The sequence below is a fragment of the Agelaius tricolor genome, unplaced genomic scaffold, assembly GCF_023055355.1.
Source record: "Agelaius tricolor isolate 1412-34295 unplaced genomic scaffold, bAgeTri1.0.p SCAF_53, whole genome shotgun sequence".
NCBI classification, from domain to species: Eukaryota; Metazoa; Chordata; class Aves; order Passeriformes; family Icteridae; genus Agelaius; species Agelaius tricolor.
The window spans coordinates 2,455,849-2,470,068 of NW_027269313.1; the positions used below are offsets into that span (position 1 = coordinate 2,455,849).

General features: G+C 42.1%; 1 long non-coding RNA gene across 1 annotated transcript; it reads left to right on the forward strand.

The window, feature by feature from the left end:
- Positions 1-1,935: 1,935 nt before the first annotated feature.
- On the forward strand, positions 1,936-8,944 carry LOC139604581 (uncharacterized). The gene is made up of 3 exons (XR_011684011.1): positions 1,936-2,536; positions 5,474-5,555; positions 6,481-8,944. It is a non-coding gene; the product is annotated as an uncharacterized lncRNA (long non-coding RNA).
- Positions 8,945-14,220: the final 5,276 nt, after the last annotated feature.

Genomic DNA, 14,220 nt, shown 5'->3' on the forward strand with positions numbered 1-14,220 from the left:
CCCACTGGTTGTGCTGTCCCAAAGAACAGTGAGATCATAGATAAATTTGAAAACCCTCTGTCCAGCAAAAACAATGTTCCCCTCCTCTCTGCTCCTCACATTGCACAGCAGATGACAGCCATGTTGTTTCAGCAGTCAGGAAAATGCAGAATTGTTGAGATTAAACTCTGCTCCTTTTGGGGGACATGGTTCTGCATATCCTGCAAGAGGAGGAATTTGAATTTGCTCTTTGGAAGGCAGCGAGTGAAAATCATTCTTACACTGTTCAACACCAAACAAATGTTTCCCCTCAGATGCTGCACGGTTAAGCTGAAGTCAGTGCATGGGTATTTTATCCTCTTGCAATATGGTGTCTGCTCTCAAATTACTTGTACTTGACTGAAATCAGATTTCATTCAACTACCATTGGAGCTGATAGCAGGATTCCCCTTGTCTTTGGTCTGCCTTAGACAAAAGTCCTTACAAAGGAAACATAAAGAGCCTATAAGCCAAAGTTGGGAAGTGATGCAGCAGACAAAACACCAGGTGTATATGAGCATTTGTGTTCCCTGTGATCCACAGTAACTCACAGCAGTCACACTCCCTTCACTTTGTCTTATTGATGTTTAAAGTAATTTTAGGTAACAACAAACATTTGCCTTCGCAAATCCAGCAGCTGATAAAATGTGATGGCCTTTTATTAAGAATGCAAGCCAGCAAGATTGCTTTGATTTTTTTGTGTGAAACTCATTAACTGAAATGAAAACTGCAGTACTGCACAAGTTCAGGAATACTGTTGCACTTATTTTTGGGGGTTTTGATGTTTTTTTGGTGGGGGGGGGATGGTGGGGTGGTGGGGTTGTTTTTCCTTATATTAACAAAACAATATGGATGGCAGGAAAGGCATCTTCTACAGTATTCTTATTGGTAGAAGGGGAAATGCTTCAACCTGCAGTGGGTGAATTGCAGCGTGTTGAAGAATGGTCTCCAGGCTCTGGTTATTTTGTCATCATACATTTACATCAAAGCATCAGTAGGATGTAAATTATTTTGAAAATGTGTGCTACTACATCTGGGTGTCTGTGTTGACGTTGTCAATTACACCTGTTCCAGGAACACCTTTACTTGTGCTGCTGCACCTATTCCTATGTGAAGATAGCTCTGCAGACTTATGAGATTTGAGACCTTGTTTCAGGTTCCTTTGTATCACAAGGCTGGAAATTATTTATTATCATTCAGCAGAGAAGTTTTAAAAAAAATGAGGACATTATAAGACCATGTATTTTCCACCTCACTGTTATGTGAAAGGAAAGAATTAATGCTGAAATAAGTCCAGGAACACGTTACTGCTAATTTTTTTTTTTGGTGAACCGAAATCAGGAGATTTTGCAAGCTCTTAACCCGAAGTTATCTTTGTGTCAGCATTTACCATATAAAGTTGCTGTATGCCTAAGTCATAAATTGAATGTTTTTAAAGATTGTTTTAATTAAGTATCATGACCATAAAGCTGGTTTTTATCCAATAACCTAGGTTCTTGGCCACACAGACAGAGTGGATGTAACAGGAAGGAAAATCCCAAGCTGTGTTAATGTGCTGTTTTTCTAGACCCATTTTTCCATAGTGTTTGTGCGCCTATATAGATTGTCTATAGAGATGCAGAGAAGCTATAGTTATGGAAGGGACTGTGGTGATGCATCTCTCTCCCCCTCCTGTGGCTGCACTCTGAGAAGTGCTCATTAAACTTTGGCCTTGACAAACTGCAGCTAGACTAAGCCTCTCTGGAGCTTATCAGAAACACTCTCTGTTCCCAGGAGCTAACAGGTGTCTAAGGGGGGCCTGTTTTTTAACAAACAGCCTTGGAAACTTATTTTTCTTTCCTGAATAACAACCTAAGCAGAATTATATTTCTGTTACTGAACTTCCAAAGAAACTTGAGTTGTAGGCAGGGTAGAAAAGTACCATGGCTAAAGCCCACTCTCTTTTGGGACCCTCTAAACAAGTGTCCAAAGTAAGATCTTTTTGAGTTCTCAATTCCCTGACGATAAGGGGGTAATATGTGTGTCTCAAACACCGATAAGCAGATGGCTGTGGAGGAAACCAAGGTCTGCTGGAAATAACAGACAAGAATTGTTGGGAATAACCAAGGATTGTTGTTATTAACACGGCCATGAGAAAGATGAAGTTTTGTCTGCAGAAGGGGGGCCAAGCAGAGATAGGGCATTTTTCTGTGACAAACAACCACAACACAGCACAGCGCAAGTGCAGAAATGAGTGGCAGGAAGAGGGCATGGATTATAGTGTGGGATTAAGGCCACCAAAGACCCCCAGAGCCCTCCAACCCATTTCCAGAAAGGTCTGAAAGAATGGACTGCGCATGAGACCTAATTTACATGGAAAGCGGGAAACCCATATTTGGGGTGGGGAAACCTGCCTATAAAGGCCCAGGCAGCATCCTCGGAACCCTGGACATCTCATCAACCAGACCAAGACAGCTGCATCGACTCTGAAACCAGGATCAACGCCCCATCGTCTGGATCAGCGCTGGAACCAGGGCTGGTAAGGTCATTTTCTGTCTCTTTTTCTCTCTTTTTCTCTCCCTTTCCCTTTCCTCTGTCTCTTTTCCTATTTCTTTTTCCTTTTTTTCTCTTTTGCTCACTTTAATTCATCCCCCCCTTCTTTAATTTCTCTCTTCCCTTTCACTCTACCCCTTTATCGAAAACCCACTGCAGTGTGCTTATGTAGTAGGTCAGGGACTACCATACCAATTTCCATGCCAGGTATGAAATTTTCTAATAGAACTTCGTAATTGTTTGTGGACCCTCTGACTTTTGCTATGCCTTTTAACCAACGGGCATTTACAAATCTGAGGGGCTTCCTTCCCCTTAAGGGTGGGCCATCACAGATGCTATGCTGTTGTTGAAGGGATGCCTGTGGGATATTACCACTTCCCCTGTGATTTATGGGTACAGAGTGCTGGGAAGTGGCTGTTAACAGCCAGGAGAGGTTTGAGCAACTGTAAGCCAAGACTGTCCAGGAAATGTCAGTGTTTGACTGCTTCTGGTCTTGCTAAAGCTGAGAGAAAGGGCAAATGGAAATTGGTATAACCCCAAGGCTGAATTTAAACAGATAATTGTGGTGTTAAGTGAACAACAGTTATGGAAGGGGAAAGGTGAAGCATTTTGGGTGCACTTTTGGAAGCACCTTTACCCACTGCCCAAAAAAACAGGTATGTCAACATGCAAGTGAAGGGGCTGCACACTGCTGAGCATGATTTTGGAAAGGAGAGCAGGCTGCAGGCAGAGGCATTCCTCACTGCTGAACATGGCCATATTATCCACAGGCTTCAGGCAGAGCTTCAGAGTGTGTGTGAGAGAGAGAAAATCTCATAGGGGGAATGTCAGGATTTAGAAACCTTTAGTGATGGTCATGACCAGACAATTGTTTACTGAAATTGTGCTCTTTATAGTGGCCAAGATAGCAAAGTTCCAGGAAAAGCATAGCAGACTCTCACAGGAATCTGAAAGTGCTTGGAAAGTGATGGAATTGATTGAACCAGGTTGTCTGAGGCAGAGGGCTGAGAGGGACAGGAGTGTTTTTAATGGTGGGTGACCAGAGAGAACTGTGGTCCTTATCTAAGAGGGTTTGGATCCTTTAGAGAGGGATGATCCAGGTTGGGATAGAGACCCCAGCTACAGATCATGTGATGGAGTGCACAGGAGGCAGCAGGTTTGCAATTGATGAATGACAGATGGTCGGTTCTGGGACAACCCTCAGCTGTGTCACTGGTTGCCAACCCAAATATGATGTTTCCCATGATCGGAGGTTTGATAGATGTGAAAAACCACTTTGTGATACAGCTACAAGATCATCTGAGGTGAGCATTAACCACACAGAAAAGTGGAAAAGGGAATCAGGGAGAGAAAACCCTTTATGTGGGTGGGAGACAGTTCAGGAGCCAGCTGGCTACAGCAGCAGCAATCAGGAGATTGGAATTGCAGCAGGGAGCCGGATCTCCCAAAGAGGAGCAGCAGGGTCCTAGTGTCCGATGGAATGTGCCGTGTGTGGAAGGTTTGCAGAAGGGAGTTTCTCAGGAATTCTGAATGAATTATCTGCTGCTGTTCTTGAGAAGGAAGTACAGTGCCTGGGGAAAAGGAAAGTCACACTCCCTTGCCATAGGTGGGATAAACAGGATGACACAGGAATTAGAACTCCACAGTGTCCCAAGAGAATGATCATTCCTATGACCCCACAGGCTGGTGTTGTTAATCAGGAGCTGGGAAATTACTTCTTGTTGTTGTTAATTAGTGAACAGGAGAACAGCAGATCGAAACATATAAGGTGGCTCACCAAAAATAAAACTGACAGTAAATGAAGTATTAAAGACATTACTGGTTTCTGAGACAGAGACAGGAGATAGGTTGAGAACACAAGCTGACAAATTTATGACTGAGAGTGATCATTTTAGGACTCTTCTTGCTTTCTCAGAGTGTAAGAAAAGATAATTATTGGGGAATTTGGATAACCATAGTAGAAAGAAACAAGATCTGAGAGAGGAAATAGAGGGGAGGAAAGCAGCTGAATTATTACTGTTATTGAAATTTGAGCAGCTGCAGAAACCATTGAAGGAACAAAGGAATAAAAACCCCAAAAACTTGAAGAAAAGGTAGAGGTGATGCTTAAGCAAGTTCCCAATTCACCTGGCATTGTACAGATTCCAATTCAGATGATTGTTTTGTCAGGACATTATGTCCACAAACCAAGTGATATTGAAATCCAGCAAGTGGAAATCTATCAAAGAATACATAATAATGGCACAGACATGCAGATTACAATTGGTTCTCCTTAACAAGTAACAAAATTTCTAATAGAAAGAGGAGCTCTACATTCAATATTAACACAGTGAGATGTCAAGAAGCTGAGTCTCTGTCCCAGACAGCAAAGAGTTAAAAACACGAAAGTAAACAGCAAGTGTTATCTGCCAAACTGCTAAGCTTAATTTACTGCTCCTGTGTGAGAAATATGCTGACTACTTTCTTTGAAATAAAAGATCACAATATAAATTTGTGTTTCAGTGTTCTGAACTATGGAACCTGGTGTTTGCTGGATGGCAAAAGTGGTACTTTGGAAATTCAGACTGCAGTGTGCTTGCTCTGCACAGCGCCTGCACTCTGATACAAGGATTGCTGGTGTATCTCAGTCCTGGATGTTTGCTGTGAAGCAAGTTGGGATTTCTGAAGTTCTGGCTGATTTGGTGCCACTAATAGCTGAGGTACCCATTATTGCCAATCTAACAGGCACAAAACCAGCAGGTGCTTGCACACTTAAAGGGTTGTAATAGATTTGGAGAAAGGAGTGACCACTCAGTCACACTCCCCTTCTAACTCTCCTGTTTGGCTGGTGAAAAAGCCGAACTGACAGTTGTGTCTTGCATGTTTATTACAGAAAATTTAATGCCAATACTGTGCCTTTAATCACTGCTGTGCTGTTTTGCAGAACTGATAACTCAAATTCAAAGATCATCCTGCTTGTGGAGGACAACTCTAATTGCAGGAAATCACCCTGAGCCCCAGAAAAGGTGAGGGAAGCAGGAGCAGCAGTGCGGGAGGCACTCTGTGAAGTAGAAGACAAGATTCCACCTGAGGGATATGTCAAGGCCAAACTGGTCCTGATGGACCAAAGAGATCTTTACTATTCATTTCAACTGGTTTTAAAGAGACAAAACATATTCTGAGTGGGGAAAGGGACTTGTGCCCTTTGTCCAACCTATTAAACAAACTTGGCTGAGGCTAGTATTCTAGGACTGATGTCGGCAAATCCCTACTGAAGATCAGGCTAAGCATTGAAGGACAGCTTATCCTCCTTGCAGGTGTCATTATTATCAGCATGAACCAAATTTGCCTCACACATGAACAGGCATGAGCAAGCTCAACCCACAGAGGGGAGACCCTCAGTTGTTTTATTTATGCTAAGCAGTTTGGTACCCATAGTACCTTCTACACTGTTGTTGTTTATAAGCTGTGGGTGCAATTTATTGTGGCAGCAATTATAAAGGAGTTCAAAACAATTTTTCCTCCGAAATTCAAAAGGTAACCTGGAATAACCCAGCTAAATTTAGAAGGAAATTCCACTGTTGGTGGTAACTAGTCAATTTCACTTTAGACCTCACTAATATTAAAGTCCTGGGTTTTGTTTTAGTAATAGACAATCCTTTGGTATCTACCATATGGCCAATCATTGTGCCAGGATTAAATCATAGTGGAGGTGTATTCTATCCCCTGGAACATAGAGTGTGGCCTGATGGAATGGATGAGAATTCATCCTGAATGAGAACCCCTTGTTATTTTGTACTTGTAGACAACCTTATTGTAGATACAAGTAATCAATCTAACATTTGTGTTCATAAATTAGTTGAAATTAAGGGTCACAGCTGTAATTATTGAGCTCCAGTTACCTCTCACCATTTGCTGAAACCTGACCATGTCCTGTTCCCTGTCTAACAGCCTGCTCCTCTTGACGTGAATCTCATGTTGGTAAAGAAGCTGCCACGTTACAACCTGAGATAGCTGTTGAAGCAAGCACAAGACAAAGGACAGAAGTCTGGTTCTGTTCACCACAATGTGAAAGGCAGCCACTGAGTGATGGAACAAGTGAAGATAGAGGGGGAAGACCACTGGTGGGATGTTTTATTTCAGTCATCGCCAACAGTGGCGAGGATTTTTAACAAAGTGTTGCACCTTTTGCTTGTCTTTTTGATGTTGATCATTCTGCTTTTCATTTTGGTAATAGGTTTGCACATTGTATAGAATTATAGATTACCCCCAATGCTTAGAGACAGCTTATAGATTGTATTTGTCCCTCTATTCTTCTGTCCCTCTCCCCCTCTCTCTTCTTTTTCCATTTCCAGGGATCACCAAGTCCATATCAAAGTTTGAGCCATAGGGTGTAGTGTAGAAGCCCCATCAGTTTGCAGAATGTGCCTTTTTTTTTGCAGAAGGCAACAATGATGGGCCTCAGGGCACTGAGGCTAGAGTTTATGGGCTGAGTTTCCTGCAGCCAGTTCTCACCAGATGCTATTTTGTCAAGGCTCTCTGACCCTGTCAGGTGCACCAGAGTCAGGGAGCAGTTCTGGGGGATATCAGTGCTCCCCAAGGACACACAGCTGGCACATGGAGTGGTTGTTAAGCCTGGCTCATGTGCATTGCAGGAGAGCCACCACCTTCTCCTCCTGCATCATGGACATCCAGATGATGTAGTGCACATGGAGCTTGTTGCTGCCCAGGCCAGGCTGTTAGATTTCCAGCTGTATTCCACAATTCCTCTTTCCCAGCATCATATCCCACTGAGGTTTGTTGTAGATTTCCAGGAAAGTGGAGGAAAAAACTTCACATCTGGCCTTAGGTGAAGGTGCATGTCTGTCCAGGGTTGCCTGGATGAGCAGATGAATCTTCTGGAATACTTTGGTAAGCTCTGGATGGGAACACGTTGAAGGTGAAGTTGTAGTGGAGCTCTGGGCTGCACTCCCAACCCACGTGGGACATTTTTGGGCCACTTCAGCCCTAGTGCCCCAGACTCCTGGAGGGTGAAGTGCAGGTGCTACAGACCCTGCTGCCAGCCTGACTCCTTTGGAACCACTGGCAGCAGAACACAGGGATATTCCTCTTGAACTCCGGGCTTGTGGAAGCGCTACTCTTTCTGCTCTTCCAGGAGGGTTTTCTGGAATATTTCTAAGTCCCAGAGCTTGGCCACGTGGTCCACATGAACCCGCAGATGCTCTTTCATCATGCTCAGGCAGGCCATCATGATTTTCAGCTGCTCCCTCAGCACCCACTCCCAGCCTTCGGCCTCACCATACTCCCACCACCGCTGCTCCTCTACCTTCAGCCACCACTTCTGATCTGCCAAAACTATAGACTTGCACCTGCTCTGCTCCAGCTCCATCTGAAATTCCAACAGCTCCAACTCCATGAAACTCACCCAAATACTGTTACCCTGGCATTCCTGCCCCTGCTGCTCCCTCTGGAGCCCCTCCAGCCGCTGCCACAGTTTCCCACTCCTGCTTCTCCATCTCCAGGTCCCAGAGCCACTCATAGACTCTCCAGAGCAGCCCCTGCAAACCCTCCATTTGGCTCCACAGATCCCAGAGGGGTCCTTGGAGGGTGCCAGGATGAGAAGGAGCAGAATTAGTGCAGTCTGAAGGCAGACGTTCATACAGATATTTTCTAAATTTTAGTAGCTGGCCACTTCTTTTAATATTGGACCCAGTGGCCTTCTTCCTCTGTCAGATAAACTGGTGGTAACTAGTTTTGCTGAAATAACTCCACATCTACCCAAATGCAAACATCTTGACTTGCAATAAGTGCAAAAACTGCCTACTTGGAAACATTCTGTGTAAACTGAGTATAAGGGAGGGAGTCTCTGCACCATATTGGCAAGAAACTGTTCTATGAGGAGAACCCATGCAGTTTTGTACTTTTAGGTACTGCCTGCAATTTATTAACCTCCTTGCAGGCAAATATTCACTCATCCAGTCGAACACATGGCTTTGTGTGTACATCAAAAATTTCTCTGATTAAACATTTTTTCCATATGAACTTCTTTTCCACTGCAGAAATGTCAAATATGCCTTTGTAACTATATAGGTGGACTCTATATAGGTGGACTGTGATCTGACAAATGCTCATTAGTCTTATAGAAATAAGCACCCAATATCAGGAGATGTGACTTTAATTATCCAGCTCCTGTCACAACACAGGAATTACTGCAATCTACCTGCACATACTGTTGAGATTTACTGCCCAACCCCTTTGGGATGAACCATGCACTAGTGAAAAAATCTCTGCAGCAAGATGACCTGTGTCGACTGCTGGAATGCATCCGGAGCAATGGACACAGGACCCTAATCACCATTCACCACAGTACAGAAAAGATGCATAGCACAGAAATTATCTTGGAAAGAGCAATGAAAATTGGAGAATATCACTAGTGGGACATTTGGTTTTGGGTGGTCATCGACTGCAACAGGAATTCTAGACATAATGTTGCACTTTATTGTAATTTTTGTGATTTATGTTATATTATTCTTATTGTTGAATATAGTTCTATATATTAGAGTGTGTATACTAGCTAGACATGTACTGCTATGGCATAGACCTCCTCACCTATAATATTGTTTTATCATGTTCAAAACAATCTTTAAAAAACATGTTATTTAGGTAAGCTGATCAAGAATTTCCATCAACTTAAAATTGGAGCAGGTTACATTGTTGTTTATAGGCACAGAGGCAAGAGGTGACCAGACTGCCAATCTGTCAGCTCCCAGGAACTGCTGCTGTCTAATGAGCTCCAGCTTTTTAACCAACAGCCTTGGAAACTTATTTTTCTTGCCTGGAAAAAAAACAAACAAAACCAAACATGTGGGACAACATTTTTATTATTGAGTTTTCAAAGAAAGCCACTGGCCTGAATTGAGGTCAGGATGGAAAACTACTATGACTAAAGCCCCCTCTCTTGTGACATTATAAACAGTGGTCCAAAGTGAGACTCTTTGAGCTCTCCTCAGGGGCTGCACCACAGGGGCTTTGATCAGCACCTCCCTCTGACTGGGGCCTCTCAGAGCCAGAGAACACTCAAGCTTGCCAAATTTGGAGGACAAGTTCCAAACAACAATGATGATTTCTGAGCTCACACCCCACTCCTCAAGGTTCAACCTTGAGCCCACTGAAAAGATGCAAAGGCGTGCAAAGTGACTACTGCACTGAATTCAAAGGGATTTTTTCACAGGTATACCTTGAACAAACCCCTTATGTCTGTGTGCATGCAAGTGTGAAAATGCTGGAGCAAATACAAAAGAAAGGTTGTTCTAGCTTAGTATTTTAGAGTTAGGCCTGTAAGTAAGTTATAGTAAATTTTATATTCTGTTCTATTTCTATAGTAAATCCTATCCATTGCTAAGTAGTTTAAGTTAAATTATCTATTAAGTGCCATTAAATGTTAAATATTGTTAAGGTTAAGTGTTGTTAAGTTTATGTCCTGTTAGGTTTAAGTGCTGTTAAGTTTAATTTCTGTTAAGTTTAAGTGTTATTAAGTTTAAGTGATGTTAGGTTCTGTGAAGTTTAAATTTTATTAGGTTTAAGTTATGTAGAATTTAAAGTCGGTTGAGTTCTGTTAAGGTTAGGTTCTGTTAAATTTAAGTGATGTTACATGTAAATTCTGTTGAAGTTCTGTTAAGTTTAAGTTCTGTTAAGGTTAGGTTTTGTTAAGGCTAGGGTCTGTTAAACTTAAGTTCTGCTAAGGTTAAGTTCTGTTAAGTTTAATTTCTGTTAAGTTTAAGTGAAATTAAGTTTAAGTGATGTTAAGTTCTATTAAGTTTAAGTATTTTAAGTTTAGGTATTTTAAGTTTAAGTGCTATTAGGTTTAAGTGATGTTAAGGTTAAGTACTGCTAGGTGTTTGGCATAAACTGTAGGCCCAGTCTGGGCCCAGTTTAACATGGGGATAAACTCTGAACCTTGTGACCCAACACAAGGGGATTGCACATTTCTTTTCATCCTTACTTCTTCCTATCCCCTTCTCTTCCCACTCCTTTCAACACACCCTCTCCTGTCCTCCCACTGATGCCTAAAGAAGCCACCTGGAAGAGAGACTAGACAGAGTTAAAGAATAAAGTAGATGTTTATTAAAAGGCCTTCAATGATACACCGTGGGCAGTACAAGAGCCTGGCTGAGGCTTCATCCAAGATGAATGACCAGTCACAAGTTTTCACACTTTTATAAGTTTTGCTCCATTTACATATTGGGGTTCATTGTCCAATTACAGCTTCAGGTTATGAAGTCCCATCCTCCTGGTTTGCTCTCTTCAATTTGCCCTTTTGTCCCTGAAGCTGCAACAGTCTCCTTGATTCTCAGGTGTAGTTAGACAAAACAATTCTTTTCCAGCCTGAGAATCAAGGAAAATATGAAAGCTAAAACTTTAGGCATTACCACCTCCCCTCTCACCCCTGCCTCTTGCCAGCCTTCACATAAGTAGTTTTAAATTGGTTTAAGATTTTTGTTTGCTTTTTCTCTCTGCTTTAACCATTTAGTAAGTAGAGTGAACCTTGCCAACACGCTTTGTCATGCTTTTACTTCTGTAATAAATCTTCTTTAGCAAATACTTTTGCTGGTGATTCTTTAAGTGACCTTAAAACACTTGCTCACAGCAGCCCCTAAAGAGCTGGTACAGGGGTGTTTTTGGGCGTGCTCCTCACTAGTATCCATGGCCTAACTTCTGCAATCCAAGATAATTGATGGAAGCTGATGTGCTTGTAGGTGGCCTGGAATAACCTGGAATAACCTGGACTCCACAGTTCTGTGTCGTCAGTGGTGCAGCCATGCCAAACCTCCCAATGCCCACACTCCTATTCATGTACACACACACACACACACACACACACACACACACACACACACACCACACACACACTCTCATTCACTCTTAAGACACTTTCATCTCAGTTTGCCTCGGGGGCTGTCTCTTACCCTGGAAGAGCTCTGCTGCAGATGTCCTGTGCCAAACACAGACTCATCTCTGACTTCAGGATGTAGCTAGTGTGAAAAATAACTGGTTGTGGCACAAAATGTGTTGTACATGGGGCATGCAAACAACTTCCTAGCTGGAACTGATGAAATGCCCATTTTCCCCCATCCATGAGCTTCATTTCCAGAAGAAATATGAACAAGATACGTTTGGGCAAGTGCAGTGAAGTCTCAGGGGTGAGTGAGACAGACAAATGGATATTACATGCCAAGTTGAACTTGGGCTGTGTATATCAGCAAATTGCTGATTATTAGTGATTATTAGAAGCATTACTAATGGCTTTTCACCATTTATTGCAGGTCTCTAAATGGATGACAAATTATTCTAAGACTTGGAGAATACTGTTATAATTTTAAGTAGCTTTCTCCAAAAACATAAGATTTCATAGCTGGTGTACACTGTCAGAGTAGTGCAGGTACTAGCTAATGTTCATTATTTCTGTTCACCAACCACACATGCAAAGGACACAGGTCTTCCTGTAGGAGAAGAAAAAACAAAAGGTTCTAGAAGGAAGGTCTTAATATGATATTAAGTCAAGTCAATATCATGTTATCTAGTGGAGTTTGGTTTTTTTTTTCACTCTGAGCAGCAATAACTGGCTATGACATTTTTTTCATGTTAGTTTTTCATTTACGTAAAAGGGACCAGCTGTTGGTTTATTTCTCTGAAGGAGCCCATAATGGAATTGCTGAAATATTTAAGGCATAAGTGCACAAAATGCTATTTCAAGCCTTAATATTGATGCATGTCTGCCACCAAAAAATTCCAAGATGTTTCCCAAATGAAAAGTGGGATGAACATTTGTTAGGCTTGTGAAAACAATTTTTGGAACAGCTCCATTTTTGTTTAGGTTTCTGCTCCAGTGACAGATATTGAAGGGATCCTTATGTTTAATAGTAATGCTGGCTCTCATCCATTTCTTGCTAGCCGTGAAATTCACTGCATCTCAGCTGTAAATTCCGTGACTGCTATAAGCTACAAGTATTTCTCAGAAGTACTGATCACTTAAATACCATGCTGCTCTTCCCTGTGCTTTTCACATTAAAACAGGACTAAAGTAAGCTGGAAATAAACAAACCAGTCTCCCGTTATTAAAAAGACCGTGCAGCAAATAAGAATGTTAAATCAGTGAGAAACCTCATTTCTCAAAATGCAATATGTGCAACTCATGCCTGTGATAGAGCCATTTATTGTTCAAACTCCCTTTCATTGAGGGAAAATCGCATTATACGGCAATCTGTGTGCCATCGGAATATATTGCTGTGAGTAATGGCATGTGTGTCGCTATGTGTATTGTACCACCAGGGTTTTGGGTCACTCTGTACTATTCTACCCCCTCCTGATGAAAAAAAAATCCTTGATAAAATATGCCAGTGGGCCAGATTGAATTGTGTTCTGCATGTGACCCCTAAAGGAAAGAAGGTCATGGGGCTGTTCAAGCCTCATTTCTGCACCTTTTAATGAGATTCTGAAAGGGCTGGGGAGGAGGGAAAGACCATTTGTCACTTTGGAAACAAAGGAAGAGGCAGCAGAAACAGAATCTGAATGCAAATGAGACATTTTCCCACTTGGGACAAGCTGATTTCCATATTAACTATTTTTTCTGTATTTGTCCAAATACATTTCCTTTCTTATTTGGTATCCAGAAGCCAAATGATGATAATAAGTCAAATTTACATGTTTTCAAAGGAAATACTGAGGATGAACCTACATGGTTTAATTATGTTTCACAGCATTTTGACAGTCGTATCTTTAAACAAAACTGAAATCTGTCAGACCTGATGACCTGTGCTTAGTGTGTGCTTTGTCTCTTACTTTGTCATCACACAGTGAAGAAAGGAAGATGAGGAGAGAAAAAAATACAAAAGTATTTTTTAAAGTCCCTTTTATGTCACTGAAATTAGGCACAGTACTATTCTGGGATGTAGATAATGCACATTATTCACAAAAATAACTTAAAGAATAAGGAAACCTAAGCATGTAGATACAGTTTCAGATCCTTTCAAAAGTGCAACTTTCTGAACTGTTCTGAGGAATTTCTGAGCATTGCTGGTAGTGTCTGGTCTCTCATTGGTTGATTCCAGAGGAATCTGGGGAAAAGACTGAGGGGGGAATGTTATCCATGTGTATGTATAAATACCTGATGAGAGGGAGTAAAGAAGTTGCTCTCACATTCTGTGGTGAAGAGTAAGAGTCAACAAGCACAAAACAAAGTACAAGAAAATCCATTTAAACAGAAGGGGAAACGTGTTTTATTAGGCAATTGGTTAAACACTAGAGCAGTGCCAGAGAGTTTGTGGAGCCCCCATCCTTGGAGGCATTCAAGCTGTGACTGGATGTGTTCTGGGTAACCTGTGTCTGTGGTAGCCAGTCTGTGGTAGTCTGCACAGGACTTTGGACTCGATGACCTCCAGAGGTGCTTTCCAATAACTGCAATTTTGTGTGATTCTGTGTTCAATTCAAGCCACCCTTTCAGAGCCATGTCTTCATCCCAACCTTCTGGCAAGAAGTTTTTCAAGGTCAAGGGCCTGCTTTTCCCCTCACTTTCCCCATTCCTGCCTGGTGTAGTGCTCTCCAAGTGCTGAGCAATCCTCAGCCATGGCAGAGCCATCTAGACAGGACCTTTGGTTGACTGATGTACCAGGACTTACATAGTGTGTCCTGACT